The sequence below is a fragment of the Nuphar pumila genome, chromosome 4 (assembly GCF_984573655.1).
Source record: "Nuphar pumila chromosome 4, dmNupPumi1.hap1.1, whole genome shotgun sequence".
In the NCBI taxonomy this organism is placed as follows: domain Eukaryota; kingdom Viridiplantae; phylum Streptophyta; class Magnoliopsida; order Nymphaeales; family Nymphaeaceae; genus Nuphar; species Nuphar pumila.
Window position 1 is genome coordinate 75,763,455 of NC_143252.1, and position 16,197 is coordinate 75,779,651.

The window sequence follows — 16,197 nt, forward strand, 5'->3', positions numbered from 1 at the left end:
CATAATTTTCATTCTTGTTTTGTTTGGATTCAGTAACATACATCGTCTTTCAGATGTACCCAGAACCTTGGGAAAACCAGTAACATATACCATCTTTCAGGTATACCCAGAATCCCATATTTAATGTGTATTTATTCTTATATGCAAGTCTTTGCACCATAGGGGACTTTTAAAACCCCAATTCATACTCAGGTTGGTCTTAGTATATGCACATTACCCATCGAATGCCTCAAAGGCACCAACCACAATTTCTCATAATTCTGGTTCAACTTTGTGTCGAGTACTTAAACATTCGGCATTTTCAGTTTTGTTTATGAGCTCGAGTGTACATTCCGTACCCCCACTGGATATGCCGCAACATGGCATTATCCAACTTTATCATGTGTGTTCTATGTATTAGACATAATCCTAAAGTCCATATGTGAATCACATATTTAGTTTACCATCAAAACTATTTTTTTCATAGATATTTCAGTTGCATTTCACCTAAAAAGTCTTTAGAAAACTTTTCTAAAAGAACCCTTCATGAAAATCATTTTAGAAGAACTCTTTACTCAATTTTTCATGTTTATTAGTCGACCAATAGGCTCACCGGTCGAACAACCTTTTTGGCTTCAAATCTTCTAAGAAAAATGTTATTTTTTTTTTTTGTAAAATTAATCGACCGAAGAATTTATCAGTCGACCAGACAGAATGTCTGTTTTCTGGAAAAGTTTAGCAGCAGTCGACTGAATGGTTTATCAGTCGACTGATCATAAAATTAGTCGACCGAAAGTTTTATCAGTCGATCGGACAGAATGCCCGTTTTCTGGAAAAATTTAGCAGCAGTCGACTGAACAGAATATCAATTTTCTGAAAATTTTAGCATTAGTCGACTGAAGGTTTTATCAGTCGACTGATCAGAATATCTGTTTTCTGGAAAAAATTTAGCATCAGTCGACTGAAGGTTTTATCAGTCGACTGATCAGAATATCTGTTTTCTAGAAAATTTTAGCATCAGTCGACTGAAGGTTTTATCAGTCGACTGATCAGAATGTCTATTTTCTGGAAAAATTTTAGCATCAGTCGACTGAAGGTTTTATCAGTCGACTGATCAGAATACCTGTTTTCTGGAAAAATTTTAGCATCAGTCGACTGAAGGTTTTATCAGTCGACTGATCAAAATGTCTATTTTCTGGAAAAAAATTAGCATCAGTCGACTGAAGGTTTTATCAGTCGACTGAACAGAATGTCTGTTTTCTGGAAATTTTTGCAGCGGTCGACTGAAGGTTTTCATCAGTCGACTAACTATTGTCTCGGTCGACTAATTTTGCCGTTTTTCTGTAACTTTTTAAAAGGGCTTATCTTTTTATTTTTCAAACATTTTGATCATTCTAAATGGACTATTTTGCCACCCCTTTCATCCTCAATGTATGGAATCTTTCAACTATAAATATGAGTGCATTCCACACTCAAAAATATCGAATCCAATCAATTACCCAATAGGAATGATATATCTTTATTTTACCATGATGTGAAATAGCAATCATGTATACATAACTTCAGACTTGATTAAAACCATTCAATCTACAAAGTAGGAAAGGTGTATTGAACAAGAAAATACAACCAAACAATAATTTCATGAATAATAATCCAAGATACGTAAGGTTCCACGCCATTTGCCTACTTTATTTTTTGTTTCGATCTTGAATCTGTCATGGCTAACACCCACACCAAAAATATATGCATCTTCCTACATAGATTCGAACTGTAGGTTTTGATATGAGTACTACCTATTACCAGGCACACACATAGGAACAAAATGCCCTTACTAAGAACACCACAGTGCCCCAACGTTGGCCAAGGGTGAGAACCATTGGCTGAACCACTACATATTGACCTATTGGCGAGTAGGTGTTTCAACTCATGCCACCTGGGTCTCAAGGCCCTAAACATACCTACATATAGGTGGTGCTTGTCACGTAAACTCCATGATATTGCAACATAGATGTGCAACAAGGCATCAACCACTTACATACAAATAGCAATGCTCCTTACCTCTTTGGAGTCTCACGACGGCAAGGCTGCAATCCCTTCTCTTCGTTAGAGCGGCACCCCACGTCGATAATGGATGTTCATGCGTTCAGCAAGGGAGGTCCACACAGTCTAATAATGGAGGTCGACCACCACCGTGAGAGAGAGAGGGAGAGAGAGAGATATACGTCTAATGTAACTCCTTACCAAAAATCTCTCATTTAACTCCTCTATTTAGGGGGAAGTTACCAAATTTTCAAAGCATTTAATCTTCACCCAAATCTTACGTTTTTTGTTGGGATAGCATCTCTTCTGATTTTGCCCTTTACTCCATGTGTCATTTTTTTCAACTTCCACTCTCTTTTTTCCTTATTGTGGTACCCCTCATCCCTTGATGCATGGGATTCTCCTCTATCTTTGGTAAGGTGAGAGGAGTTGCTCACATTTTTGGTGAAGAGAGACCAAAAAGGTAGGGTTTAATTTGAGCCCACGTTTTTACCCTTTTCACCAAGGTAGAAATCATCACTTTCTTGTGAAAAAAATAATTTGTTCATAGGGGGTTTTGAACTTGGGTTGTCGTATCACACACCGTGTGTCTTACCACAACACCACACCATCACTTGGTGTTTACTTTTGCAAAAATATTCTTTTTATGTCATATTGGGGCATTTTTCTTTGTTGATGGATTTCTTCAATTTTCAAGTGGATTTTTCACACGTTGGTTTTAAACTTGCACTCGGTTACTTTAAATGTGCTTTGGATCTCACGCTATCATCCTGAAACCATCGGGTTTCCTTATTTGGACTCGTGAACCGGGTCGGATCATCGGATCTCGTCAAAGTCCGAATCCAAGTACCCTTTTCAGTATTCGTTTTTGGGTTCGCTCGACTGGCCCGCAAGCCTCAAAATCACATTGAATATCTCATAAACCATATTATCTCACGTAAACACACATTTTTATTTCATTGAAAATTCTTTAAAATTCATGGGTTTTACATTTTTGATGATGACAAACTTAATCAAAGATGAAGCATTTAGATGCATAGATGGAGATTTTACTCCCCCTATCAATATGCTGCAAAACATTAAAAGTTAGCACATTTAAAGCACATATATCACATATTGATTGGTTTGCATTTCCATTCATCATTTCTTCATGCATTTAGAAATACATTCATTCAAAGCTTTCTTTTTCTCTTAATTTTGCATTTCTCATGCAAGATCTCCTGTAATGTAATTGCTATCATCTTTTTCTCAAGATCTCCCTGCAATTTCAAAGTAATGCTATATTTATCTTTTTCTCCGCCTTTGTCAGAATAAAAAAGAGTAAGGGCAAAGATAGCATAAGCAAAATAGAGATACAAGTTTAAAAATATTACAACCCATAAATTAAGTTTTTCAAAGATCAAAGATCAGAAAAGAGAGTTTAGCAAATCCTTAATGGCAGTTACATCCTTCTGAATTGAAGCAAGTTGTTGAGTCACATCTTCACGAAAGGTGTGTTGATGCAGCTCCAAAGCTTCCAGTCTCTGCATAACTTCATCATGGTCTTGATTTGTCAAAAATTTCTTTCTTTTTTCATGAGATGAAGGTGTCGCAGAGGGTGAAGGTTCAGAAATAGATGGTTCATTAGGATCAGATGGTTCAGTTTGATCAACATTTAAAAAAGGCAGATATTTAATTTTCATTCTTTTAAAAATTGTTTGATCAAAGAACTCTTTTTGCTCAATGTACTTTTCATTTGTTAAAGGAACTTTAAAATGTCTAAAAATACGGATTAAAAGACAACCATAAGGAAGAAATGGTTTTTGTTTCCACAAGTTTGTAAAATACACATTGGCCCAGTTGACAGAAATATTTTCAAATAAAACATAAAGAGCCGTAGATAGATCTATGGAATAATAATCAAAAGAACCAGTTTTGGGTAGAACATTGTGGGCAAGGATTCATCCAGCAATGCGTGCACGAGTTTGAAGATTAGTATTTTTGAAAGGAGGGCAGTGAGGTGCTTCTGGAAGAAGAATTTGTTCAAAAACTCTTTCATCATTCAATTCAATAGTGTTGAAAAGAGTGTCTGAAGGTGGAATTTCAAGAATTTCTCCAAGTAATTTTGAATCAAACTCGATTTCAACATCACGAACAAGAGGAGACAAAACTCCAGTTTCATGATTCATTTGTAAATTCGTGTAAAACAAGTGAATAAGAAAAGGATAGTGAAGGGTGTCTGCACAAGCATAAAAAAGATGTGAAATACCAGGAAATAATTCTCTTATTTTGTAACGAGAAAACAAGTGAAATAGAACATTTCGGCTTGGTAAAATAGGTAGTGCAGAAATTGATCCAAAAGTGTCATAGAGAAGAGGATTGCGAAGTAATCTTAGTGAAAAACCATGTCTTGAAGTAGGTGTAGGAGGAGGAGAACCTGAACCTTTTGCAGATGCAGACTTCGTGTGAGGCATGGTTACCAAAATGTCGGCTTCCAAATGACGTCCGGCAAGGGGAAAAAAAGCTTTCCGGCGATCAAAAACGAAGGACAATGTGGTGGCTAACGATGAGGAAAAGTCGGCCAAAAGGGGATTCCGTCAAAGCACTGTCACGGCAAGAGAGTTCCGGCGTTTCAAGATTCCAGAAGATTCCGGCATCTCCCTGTTACGGTAAGAAAATCCTGGCGATGATGGAGTCGAACGTCACTCCGAGGGTTTTTCGGAAGAGAGAGAGGCAAGAGAGAAAGAGGGGTTTAAGGGTTTCGTTTTTAAGAAAAACGAAAAGGTACGAAGTGAAACGATGCCTCTTTTTTTTTTAAAATGGGTTTTAAAACAAATCCAAGGGGTGTCGAGTCCCTTCACTATTTTTTTTTTTTTTAAATTTAGTCGACTAAAACTTTATCGGTCAACTAAAAAGTGTGACTTATTCTAAAAATATCATCAGTCGACTAGAAATATATCGGTCGACTAATATGGTGCGATACATTCCAAAATATAAAACACCAGTCGACTAAAATTTTATCGGTCGACTAATATAGTGTGATTTTGAGATTTTGTTCAAAAATCAGCATTTTTATAAATCCAAAAACGAGCAAATACCTAGTTCTCTCCTAATTCTCATAAAATCTTCATTTTTAAGTGGTTTAGTGAAGATATCGGCATGTTGTTCTTTAGTGGAAATAAAATTTAACGAAATATCTCCTTTTAACACATGATCTCTTAAACAATGATGTCTAACTTCAATATGCTTAGTTCTTGAGTGCTGAATAGGATTTTTCGAAAGATTTATAGCACTAGTGTTATCACAATAAATAGTTGTTGTGGAGTAATTCAAACCAAAATCTTTTAAGGTCTGTTTCATCCAAAGTACTTGTGAACATGCTAAACTAGCCGCTATATATTCAGCTTCAGTTGTTGAGAGTGATACTGAATTTTGCTTTTTACTAAACCAAGAGACTAAGGAATTTCCCAAGAAATGACAAGTTCCACTAGTACTCTTGCGGTCAGATTTACTTCCTGCAAAATCTGCATCACTATATGAAACTAAATCAAAGGAAGATGATTTTGAGTAAAACAAACTGAAATCTGAAGTATCTTTCAAATAACAAACAATTTGTTTTACTGCAGTTAAATGAGATTCCTTTGGATTAGCTTGAAATCTTGCATACATACAAACACTAAACATTATATCAGGTCGACTAACAGTTAAGTATAATAGAGATTTGATCATACCTCTGTAGAGCTTAGTATCTACACACTTTTACCATTTTCATCTTTATCAAGAGAAGTAGTTGTACTCATAGGATTCCTTCTTGATTTTGATGAGTCCATCCCAAATCTCTTGAGAAGTTCTTTTGTATACTTAGCCTGATTGATGAAGATTTCTTCTTCAGTTTGCTTTATTTGAAGTCCAAGGAAGTAGTTTAATTCGCCCATCAAGCTCATTTCAAACTCTTCCTACATAGCTTTAGCAAATTCTTTACAAAGAGAATCATTAGTAGAACCAAATATTATGTCATCAACATAAATTTGCACAATAAGAATATCTGAATTAAAATGTTTAATAAATAAAGTGGAGTCTACCCGACCAATGGAAAAACCAGATTGTTCTAGAAAATTTCATAGTCTTTCATACCACGCTCTTGGTGCTTGTTTGAGTCCATACAGAGCTCTTTTCAATTTGTAGACCTTTTCTGGATATTTCTCATTTTCAAAGCCTGGAGGTTGCTCTACATAAACTTCTTCATTGATGTGTCCATTTAAGAATGCACTCTTAACATCAATTTGATATAACTTGAAGTTCATGTAACTAGCAAAAGCAAGCATCATACGAATTGACTCTAATCGAGCCACTGGTGCATAGGTTTCATCAAAATCTATGCCTTCTTCTTGATTATAGCCTTGTGCCACTAGCCTTGCTTTGTTACGAATGACTTCACCATTTTCATCCAGCTTATTTCGGAAGACCCATCTTGTTCCAATTACTGGATGATCCTTTGGTCTATCAACTAGATCCCAAACATCATTCCTAGTGAATTGGTTAAGTTCTTCAGACATGGCTAAAAGCCAAAATTTATCATCACATGCCTCATTGATATTCTTTGGTTCTAATTTAGATATGAAAGCAACATTTGCCATATATTTTTCTAACTGCCTTCTAGTTTGGACACCACTCTTTATTTCACCAATAACTTGTTCATGTGGATGATTAGGAACTTCTTTCCAAACCGGTTGAAGAGAAATATTTTCTTGAGAAGTACTCTCTATCAAGGGTTCTTCTTGAAGTATTGCTTCTTCTTCTTCGCTTAGAGGAATAACCTGCTCACAATTCTCATCAAATGCAACATGTAGAGATTCTTCAATACAAGATGTTCTTTTATTGAAAATACGATATGCTTTACTTCTAGAAGAATATCCAAGAAATATTGATTCATCTGATTTTGAATCAAACTTATCAAGATTATCTTTGGTATTTAACAAGAAACATTTACTACCAAAAATTTTGAAATATGAGATCTTTGGTATACGATCATAATACAATTCAAAACATGTTTTATGTAAAATTGGTCGAATAAGAACACGATTTAAGACATAACATGCTGTATTAATTGCTTCAGCCCAAAAATATTTTGGTAAATTTTTATCTTGAAGCATGGTTCTAGCACATTCTTGCAAAGTTCTATTCTTTCTTTCAACAACTCCATTTTGTGGAGTCGCTCTAGGAAAAGCAAAGTTGTGAGAGATACCATGTAAATCACAAAACTTTAGAAAAGATTCATTTTCAAATTCACCACCATGATCACTACGAATTTTAATAATAGATGTAGATTTTTCATTTGTAATTCTTCTACAAAGTTTAGAAAATTCTGAAAAAGCATCATTTTTGCTTTTTAGAAAAATCACCCATGTAAACCGAGAATAATCATCTACTATAACAAAAGCATACTTGCTACCATTCAAACTTTGAATTCTAGATGGTCCAAATAGATCTAAATGTAAAAGTTCAAGAGGACGTTTTGTTGAAACTATATCTTTTGCTTTAAAAGAACTCTTGATTTGTTTACCCCTTTGACAAGCATCACATAAGTGATCCTTTTTATATGGTATTCTAGGTAGGCCTCTTACAAGATCATTCTTGGATAATTTTGAAATAATTTTAAAGTTAACATGTCCAAGTCTCTTATGCCATAACCATTGAATTTCATTTGAAACAATAAGACATTTTTCATTAAAAGAGGGTAATTCATCTAGATATAGTTCATACACATTGTTTCTTCTTTTACCTTTAAAAATGATCTTTTTAAATTGAAAATCAAAAATTAAGCATAAATCATTTTCAAAAGAAACATGAAAACCTTTATCACATAATTGACTAATAGATATTAAATTATGCTTTAAAGCATCCACTAAAAGAACATTTTCTATCAAGGGAAATTTTGGATTACCAATATTACCAATACCTATCACTTTTCCCTTGTTATTGTCACCAAAGGTGACGGTTCCTCCATCCTTATTTTGGAGGGTGGAAAATAACTCCAGCCTTCCAGTCATATGTTTGGAACAGCCGCTGTCCAATATCCATTTGCTCCTTATGTTGTGTACCTACAACAAAATCAGAAAACAGAGCATTTGACCCCTTTCTATTTTTGGATCCATGAGAGTTAGTCTTAGGAACCCATATCCATTTGGATTTTGGTTTCCTTTGATAATAAATATTCTTTCTATAAAAGGATTTAGAATAAACATTTCTAGAATAATCATTTCTAGATGCATTTCTATTAGAACTAGAAAGTTTAGTTTTATGAACAAAAGGTTGAGAATAATGTCTTTGATTTTTCACCACATAGTTTGGTCTATTTTGAGTATCAAAGAAGCTATATTCCAATCCGGTTTTATTAACCGAGCATCTTTGAGAACCAAGAAGTTTGTCTAGATTCTCTGCATTTGGATGTACTTAGGACGCTTTTAGAGACAGGATCAGACTTGGGCTTCATCATACTGGAGGCAGGATCTTCATTAAAGACATACATGTCTCCACGTCGCTCTCTTTTAGCGAACATCTCCTTCGTTTGAAGATCCTTGACAAAGACAGAAGTAGGAGTAAATTCCACAGATGAATTGGTAGAATCAACAAGCTTAGAAACAGAGACAATATTTTTCTTTATATTTGGTGCATGAACAACATCAGATAAAGGAATAGATGACTTAGACAAAGGAATGAGAACGTTGCCTATGTTTGAAATAGGGTGGTGAGTCCCATCTCCAGTTACAATATTAGATTTTCCAAAATAGGGAGTCAAAGTAGAGAACTTACATGCATTGCCAGTCACATGGGTTGCTGCTCCAGAGTCAACATACCATATTCCATCATCATTTTGCTTCAGATTCAAGCTGGCCATTGCAGATAGTAGAAGATCCTTAGCATCATCACTGACACGAAATGTACCTGCAGTTCCTGATGTACCAACATTTCTAGTGTTTTGCATCCTATTTCGATTTTGTGGGTTGAACCAGCAGTTAGCTTTGATGTGACCTCGTTTGTTACCATGTTAAAACCCCTGCATAACTCGAGAAAGGAAAAGGAGAGGGAGAGAGAAAGCACGGATTTTCTTTTCTCTGTTTGGAATCGGCAGCCACTATTCTCCTTAATGGCTGCAGTAATACTTCATTAGTCTTAATAGGGTCACTATAGAAAGAAGATCATTTGACTTTTCTTTAAGACTAGATATTTCCTTTTGTAAGAGATTGGTTCTAACTCCAATTTCTTTTATCTCAATTGCTTGGCAAGAATTTTCCTTCTTGAGATCTTCTATTTCTTGAAGTAACACTTTATTTTGAGAGTCAAGAGTTAAATTTTCAGTTTTTTAACTCTTTATTTTTAGAACTAAGACTCTTAAATTTAGCATATAAATCATTAAATGCTTCAAATAACTCATCATAGTCAAATTGACTTACCGAATCTTCTTGTGCTACAAAACACATGTTGGCGACTTCTTCATTTGATTCTTCATCGGAAGAGGAGTCACTATCATCCCAACAGGCTTGAAATGCCTTTTTCTTCTTGAATTGGTCCTTGGGCTTGAATTTGAGAAGAGGACAATCTTTCTTGATATGTCCTGCCTTTTTGCAGTTAAAGCACTTTACTTCATTGGGAATGGAAGAATCTGCTTTCTTTGTCTTTCTTTGAAATCTTCCCTTTTTGATGAATCTTCTGAATTGCCTTGTGATGAGGGCAATATCTTCATCTTCATCTTCATCTTCTTCAGAATTTTCTGAGTTAGAAGTAGCCTTAAAAGCAAGAGATTTCTTTTTAGGCTCTTCATCTTGTTTGTCTTGAAGTTGGACCTCATATGCCATTAGGTTACCAACTAAGTCTTCAAGGGTGAGAGTATTGAGATCATTTGCTTCTTCAATAGCAGTGGTTTTTCTCTCCCATTCAGGAGTTAAACACCTTAGAATCTTTCTGACTAAATCCACTTGTGAATATTCTTTTCCAAGGGATTTCAAAGTGTTAGTTATATCGGTCATTCTAGTTACCATGTCCGATATAGATTCATTTTGCTTCATTTTGAACAATTCAAATTTATGAACTAAAGAAGCAATTTTAGATTCTTTTACCTTTGACGTACCTTTGTGTGTTACGAGAAGAGTATGCCAGATTTCATTAGTTGTAGAGCATTGAGAGATGCGATTGAACTCTACCTTGTCAACGCCACAATATAAGGCATTCATTGCCTTGGCATTAAGTGAAGCAGTCTTCTTTTCATCATCGGTCCATCGGCTGAAATCAGTTGATGGAGTTTGGTACTTTTCTGAAACAACTCTCCAGATATCGAGATCCATGGATTGCAGGAATATTGTCATTCTTACTTTCCAGTATCCATAGTTTGTTCCGTCGAAGAGAGGAGGACGAAAAGAGGAGCTTCCTTCTTTGTGCTGAGATGTTGTAGTTGCCATGCTAGATGATGGTCAAATCAAAGTAATAGCAAACCTTGCTCTGATACCAAATGAAAGTGCACTAGGATCGAGGCAACGAGCACTAGAGGGGGGGTGAATAGTGGTTTTAAAAATTTCTGCGGAATATTGAATGATTTTGCAAATCTCAAAGCAAACACACAAAAAACACAAGATTTTATCCTGGTTCGGTCAAACCCGACCTACATCTAGTCCCCAAGCAAAACCCGCTTGAGATTTTCCACTATCAACCTTGTAAACTATAAGATCACACAGACCATAACCGGTCCCACTTTCAGTAACAATCCTACTGAAAGCAAACAACTCCTTTACACCAAGGAGTCCTTCTTTTTACACAAAAGAAATAACAACTTACAATACAACCTATGAGCCTTCCTTTTGAATGCAAATGAGATGCAATTGGCTTTTGAGGTTGTTGAAACACTCTACTCACGAATTCACTATCTCTCAAAGTGATTTGAGTAAAAAACTTAAGTGAAAATATCACGTGAGTGAGAAAACAAATACTTGAATGAATAGGAGTGAAAAGCAAGAAGTAATTCAATATAATTCTATTGAATTTGATGTTTTTGAGTGTAGAATGCGCTCATATTTATAGTTAAAAGATTCCATACGTTGAGAGTATGAAAGGGTGTCAAAACTGTCCATTTTGAATGATCAAAATGTTTGAAAAATGAAAAGACACGCCTTTTTTGAAGTTTCAGGAAAACGGCAAAATTAGTCGACTGAAACATCAGTTAGTCGACTAATAGTTAGTTATTAGTAGACTGACAGTTATCGTCGGTCGACTGATCTGTTAATCGAGTCGTTTGAAAATCTGAACTTTTGAAACTTAGTCGACTTGAGAAAAGTTAGTCGACTGATAATATCATCAGTAGATTGAAAAACCTTTTAGTCGACTGCTGCTAATGACTTCTGAAAAACAAACATTCTGTTCAGTCGACTGATAAAAAGCATTAGTCGACTGCTGCTAAATTTTCAGAAAACCCATGTTCTGTTCAGTCGACTGATAAAACCATTAGTCGACTACTGCTAATTTTCTAGAAAACAGACATTCTGTCCAGTCGACTGATAAAACCTTCGGTCGACTAATTTGACAAAAATGACTTTTTAGAAAATATGGCGCGAAAGGATTAGTCGACTGATAAGTCTATTGGTCGACTAATAAACATGAAAATTTAAGAAAAGAGTTTTCTAAAAAGATTTTCAAAAGAGTTTCTTTTAGAAAAGTTTTTCTAAAGACTTTTAAGGTGAAATGCAACCTAAATATGCACTCTAAGTAAGGCTCTTACAAGAATCTAAGACTTTTAATGAATTAAACATTTGCACACTAGTCTTCAAGGATTCTTCACCGAATTCTTCAATTTCTTCATAGCCTTAGCTGAAATGCAGTTGATTCTACTTGCTCATCATCAAAACCTTGTACTTGAAGTATCATGTATGGCTTCATTGTCGTAACATCCATATCTTCCACTGGACCCATCGCGGCATTGAAAATGTTCAGCCTGACCTTTCGGTTGCTAAGTGACAAGTCCATGGCTCTGATTCTGCAATTGATGCATGCATTGGTTGTCGCCAAGAATGGTCTGCCCAGAATGATCGGAGTCTGATGCTGGCTATCAATTCCTTTCATGTCAAGGATAATGAAATCAATCGGAAAATAGAACTCATCCACTTTAACTAGCACATCATCCAAGACACCTCTCGGTACCTTGACAGAACGATCTGCTAGCTGGAGTGTAATCGGGGTCGATCTCATTTCTCCTAACCCAAAAGAATCATAAAAATATTTGGGCAGGATGTTCACGCTTGCTCTAAGGTCAAGCAAGGCGCATTCTATCTGAATGTTTCCTATGGTGCATGCGATGATCGGGGCTCCAGGGTCCTTGAGCTTTGGTGGGGTCTGGTGCTGAAGCACTGAACTCACCTGTTCAGTGAGATGGACCTTGGTAGGAACTCTTCCTCTGGATTTTCTCTTCTGGGTACAGAGTTCCTTAAGGAATTTGGCATAAGCCGGCACCTGCTGAATGACATCTAGCAAGGGTAGGTTGATCTGTACATGCTTGAAGATCATAAGCATGTCCTGGACCTTCGTGCTTTGCTTTCCCTTGCCAACAGAAGATTCTAACGCTTTGGGATAGGGCAGTTTTAGAATATACATATGGGGGTCCTTCTCTTTGTGAGAAGGCTCACTCCTATCCTGCTCCTGAACTGGGGTAGAGGACTGAGCCGTAGAAGATGGTATGCTCGATTCTGGCTCATCTGTCCTCTCTCTACTCTCGACGTGATACTCACGTTTATTCCTAAGGGCCATAACAGCTTTGGCCTGTTGTTGTGATTCGGTGATGTACAGGCCTCCCGTCATTGGTTCCTTTCCCTTTGTGTTCATCACTGCCTGACTCGGCAAAATGCCCTCGGGTCTCCAACTTATTGCTTTTGCTAACTGCCTTATCTGCGATTCTAACTTCGCGATGGACTGAGTATGAGAACTCAATATCTAACTGCACTTCTCGAAGGCATTCTGATTAGAGGTTTTCACCTCTTGGAATGCTTGAAGAAGTCTCTCCTCGAAAGAAGTCTGCTGAGCAGACTCTTGTGAGAGCTGAGGAGAAAAAAGAGTGGTCTGAGGAAAGCTCAGCCTCTGAAATGTCTGAGCAAATGGTGGCGGTCGAGCAGGCTGAGAGGGGGGGAGCTGAGTAGAAGGCTGGGGATTCTTCCATGAAAAGTTAGGATGGTTACGCCACCCCGGGTTATATGTAGATGAATATGGGTTGTTCGGGGGTCTGGCATAACCCTGAGCGGCCTGAACTTGCTCTTGCACAAATTCAGGATACTGAGCTACCGAAGGGAACTTAGTGATCGAATGTGCCGGACTGGCACAAAGAGTACACACCTGATGACTGGGAGATGGGCCCGCGAGAAGTTGATTCAGCTTCTGCGCAATCATATCCACTTTGTATTGTAATACAGTAGATGGACCAATCTCGAGAACGCCACCTTTCTTGGGAATGCTGGGTGTGGGTCTATCAGAGTGAGAGCTAGAAGCATGATAGAGGGAATTCTCAGCTAACGTGTCAAACAATCTCCATACTTCATCTTCACTCTTTAACATGAATGTCCCCCTGCAAGAAGAGTCGATCATCTGACGATTCCTGTCAGACAATCCATCGTAGAAACTCTACACCAGCTGCCATCTCGGCACCTGATGATGGGGATACTTTCTAAGGATATCCTTTATCCTCTCCCAGGTCTCATGAAATTGCTCGCCGTCTAGCTCTGAAAAGCTAGTGATGGCTCGACTATACAGGTTCGTCCTACCTATGGGAAAGTATTTTCTCAGGAACTCTTGCTGTAATTGATCCCAGGACCCTATTTCTATGGAATGTAAGGACTTTAACAAATACTTGGCTTTGTCCTTCAATGAGAACGGGAATAGGGTCAATCTAAAAGCATCGTCATCGAAATTCTGTATCTTCACTGTACAACAGATTTCAAGGAACTCATCAAGGTGTTGTAAACACCCCAAATTTTCACTCACCTCCCCGACATTTCCACCAAACATCATCATTCATCCCCTGAGATTGTCAGAGGGCAAAATGGTCATTTTCTGAGTCTGGAACTTGCAAAAGTCCAAGTTTCTTCAGCAACTCTCAAAATTTCTCTATTTTAGCTCAGATTTTCAAAGTTTTACTCCTGACAGGAGACGAGAATCTATAAATCCTGGTTCAAGATTACATTTCATAAGACATGTTATCGCATGAGCATTTCATATCACTGCACTGCACAACATGTCATTTCAAGGTCCAGAACTCTCGATTTCAAAATTTGCAATCCAGATTCGAATTTCAGCTCTTTTCAAAATCGATTTCAAAACCCTGGGTCTTCAAAATGATCAATTCTTCGCATTTTCCCCTCAAGACTCTGAATTTTAAAAGGTTTTCTCAAAAAAATGATCTGGATAGTTTTCAATATGGATTTTAGCTTTGAACTTAGCCATTTTATCTCAAATTTTGCCCTTTTGTCAGCAATTTCAAATATCATTCTTTTACAAAATCGCCCTACAGGGGCCACCTCTTTTCAAAATCTCTGCAATTAGGCCAAGTATTTCTTATTTGCCAGTTAGTCGAAGTTTTTATGAAAATTCCAAAAAGAGGTTTTAATTTCTTGCTTTTATTTCAATAAAGAAACGATGTGGGGTCCAACCTGAGGTGGCGCCACACAAACTTTCCTTTTGTAAAACTTGGATTTTGAAAAACCCAAAAATATAGGAGCCTTGTCACTGGGCCCTTTCTCTCTCCTTCCATCCTCTGCCATGTGTCAGTGTGGGGTTCACCCAGAGGTGGCGCCACATGCCATTTTCTCTCACCTTTCATTTCTTTGCCATGTGTCAGTGTGGGGCCACTTTAAGGTGGTGCCACATGTCTTTAGTCACCTTTTCTTATTTCATGCCACGTGTCAATATGAGCTTCCCTAAAATAGTGCCACATGTCCACCACCTTTATTTCTCTCTCACTTGAGACATGGCACTCTGGGGTCACCCTGAGTCGTCACGTGTCCATCTCTCCTTTCTCTAGAAAAGTAGCATTCCCCCCCCCTGAGGTGGCACCATCTGAGGTGTTCCCTCCTACAACGAACACATGTCAAGCTCTGCTTTCCTCAGAAAAAGTAAGTGACACATGTCTCTCTCTGCTTTCCTAAGAAAAAGCAAGTGAGACATGTCTCTCTCTGCTTTTGTCAGAAAAAAGCAAGTGACACATGTCTCTCTCTGCTTTCCTCAGAAAAAGCAAGTGACACATGTCTCTCTCTTATTTTCTCAAAAAAAACAAGTGACACATGTCTCTCTCTGCTTTCCTCAGAAAAAGCAAGTGACACATGTCTCTCTCTCTTTCCTCAGAAAAAGCAAATGACACATGTCTGTCTCTGCTTCCTCCAGAAAAAGCAAAGGTTCAAAATTTCAAACTCCCTCTGAGGTGGCACCATATGCTTCCTCTGTTTTTCCTTCTGACACATGTCAGTGTGGAGCCACTCTAAGGTGGCGCCACATGGCGGTCTCTCCTTCTTCCAGGAAACAAAGCTTTAAATTTCAAATAAAATCAAAACTCCAAGGTGGATCCCTCTGAGGTGGTGCCATATGGGAAGCTCCTGCAGAGAGAATCAAGCAAACCCTATTTTTGAATATTTTTAAATCCAACTAAGGTGTCTTATTTACAAAAATTGTATTTATTTGTTTTAAAAAATCCAAAATGGCATGCCCTGAGATAGTGCCACATGGAAGGTCCAAATTTACTCTTTTTGAATTTCAAAAATCTCCAAAAGTTCTATAAATACCCTAGCCCACGCCCAGTGAGGAGAGCTCCTTTGTTAGATCTGAACTTCAACTTAGAATTCCATTTTTTAGCTTCTTTTGTTTTCCTCTGAATTCACACCCTCTCTGGAGTCCATTCTCAAGGAGCCATCCCGTAGCCGCCCATCTCTGAAGTTTCAAAACAGCAAAAGAACACAAGGTGAGTTTATATTCTAAGTTGTTCTATCGAAATAATGCCCTTGTCTCGAATTGCATTTTCGTTTTGAAGAAAGGGTTCGTCCGAATCATGGATTGAACCATTCCTATAAAATGACATATATTAAGTAGGATCATGCTTCCTTGATGATTTTCCAGCATTCATGCATTAATTAGATTTAATTCGTATTTTATGTCGTTAATTTAGTATATTTTCGAAGTTAA

The 16,197-nt window shown here is 37.2% G+C and overlaps 1 pseudogene; it reads right to left on the reverse strand.

The window, feature by feature from the left end:
- Window positions 1-13,614, reverse strand: part of LOC149840271 (uncharacterized) — a 29,454-nt pseudogene extending 15,840 nt beyond the window's left edge.
- Window positions 13,615-16,197: the final 2,583 nt, after the last annotated feature.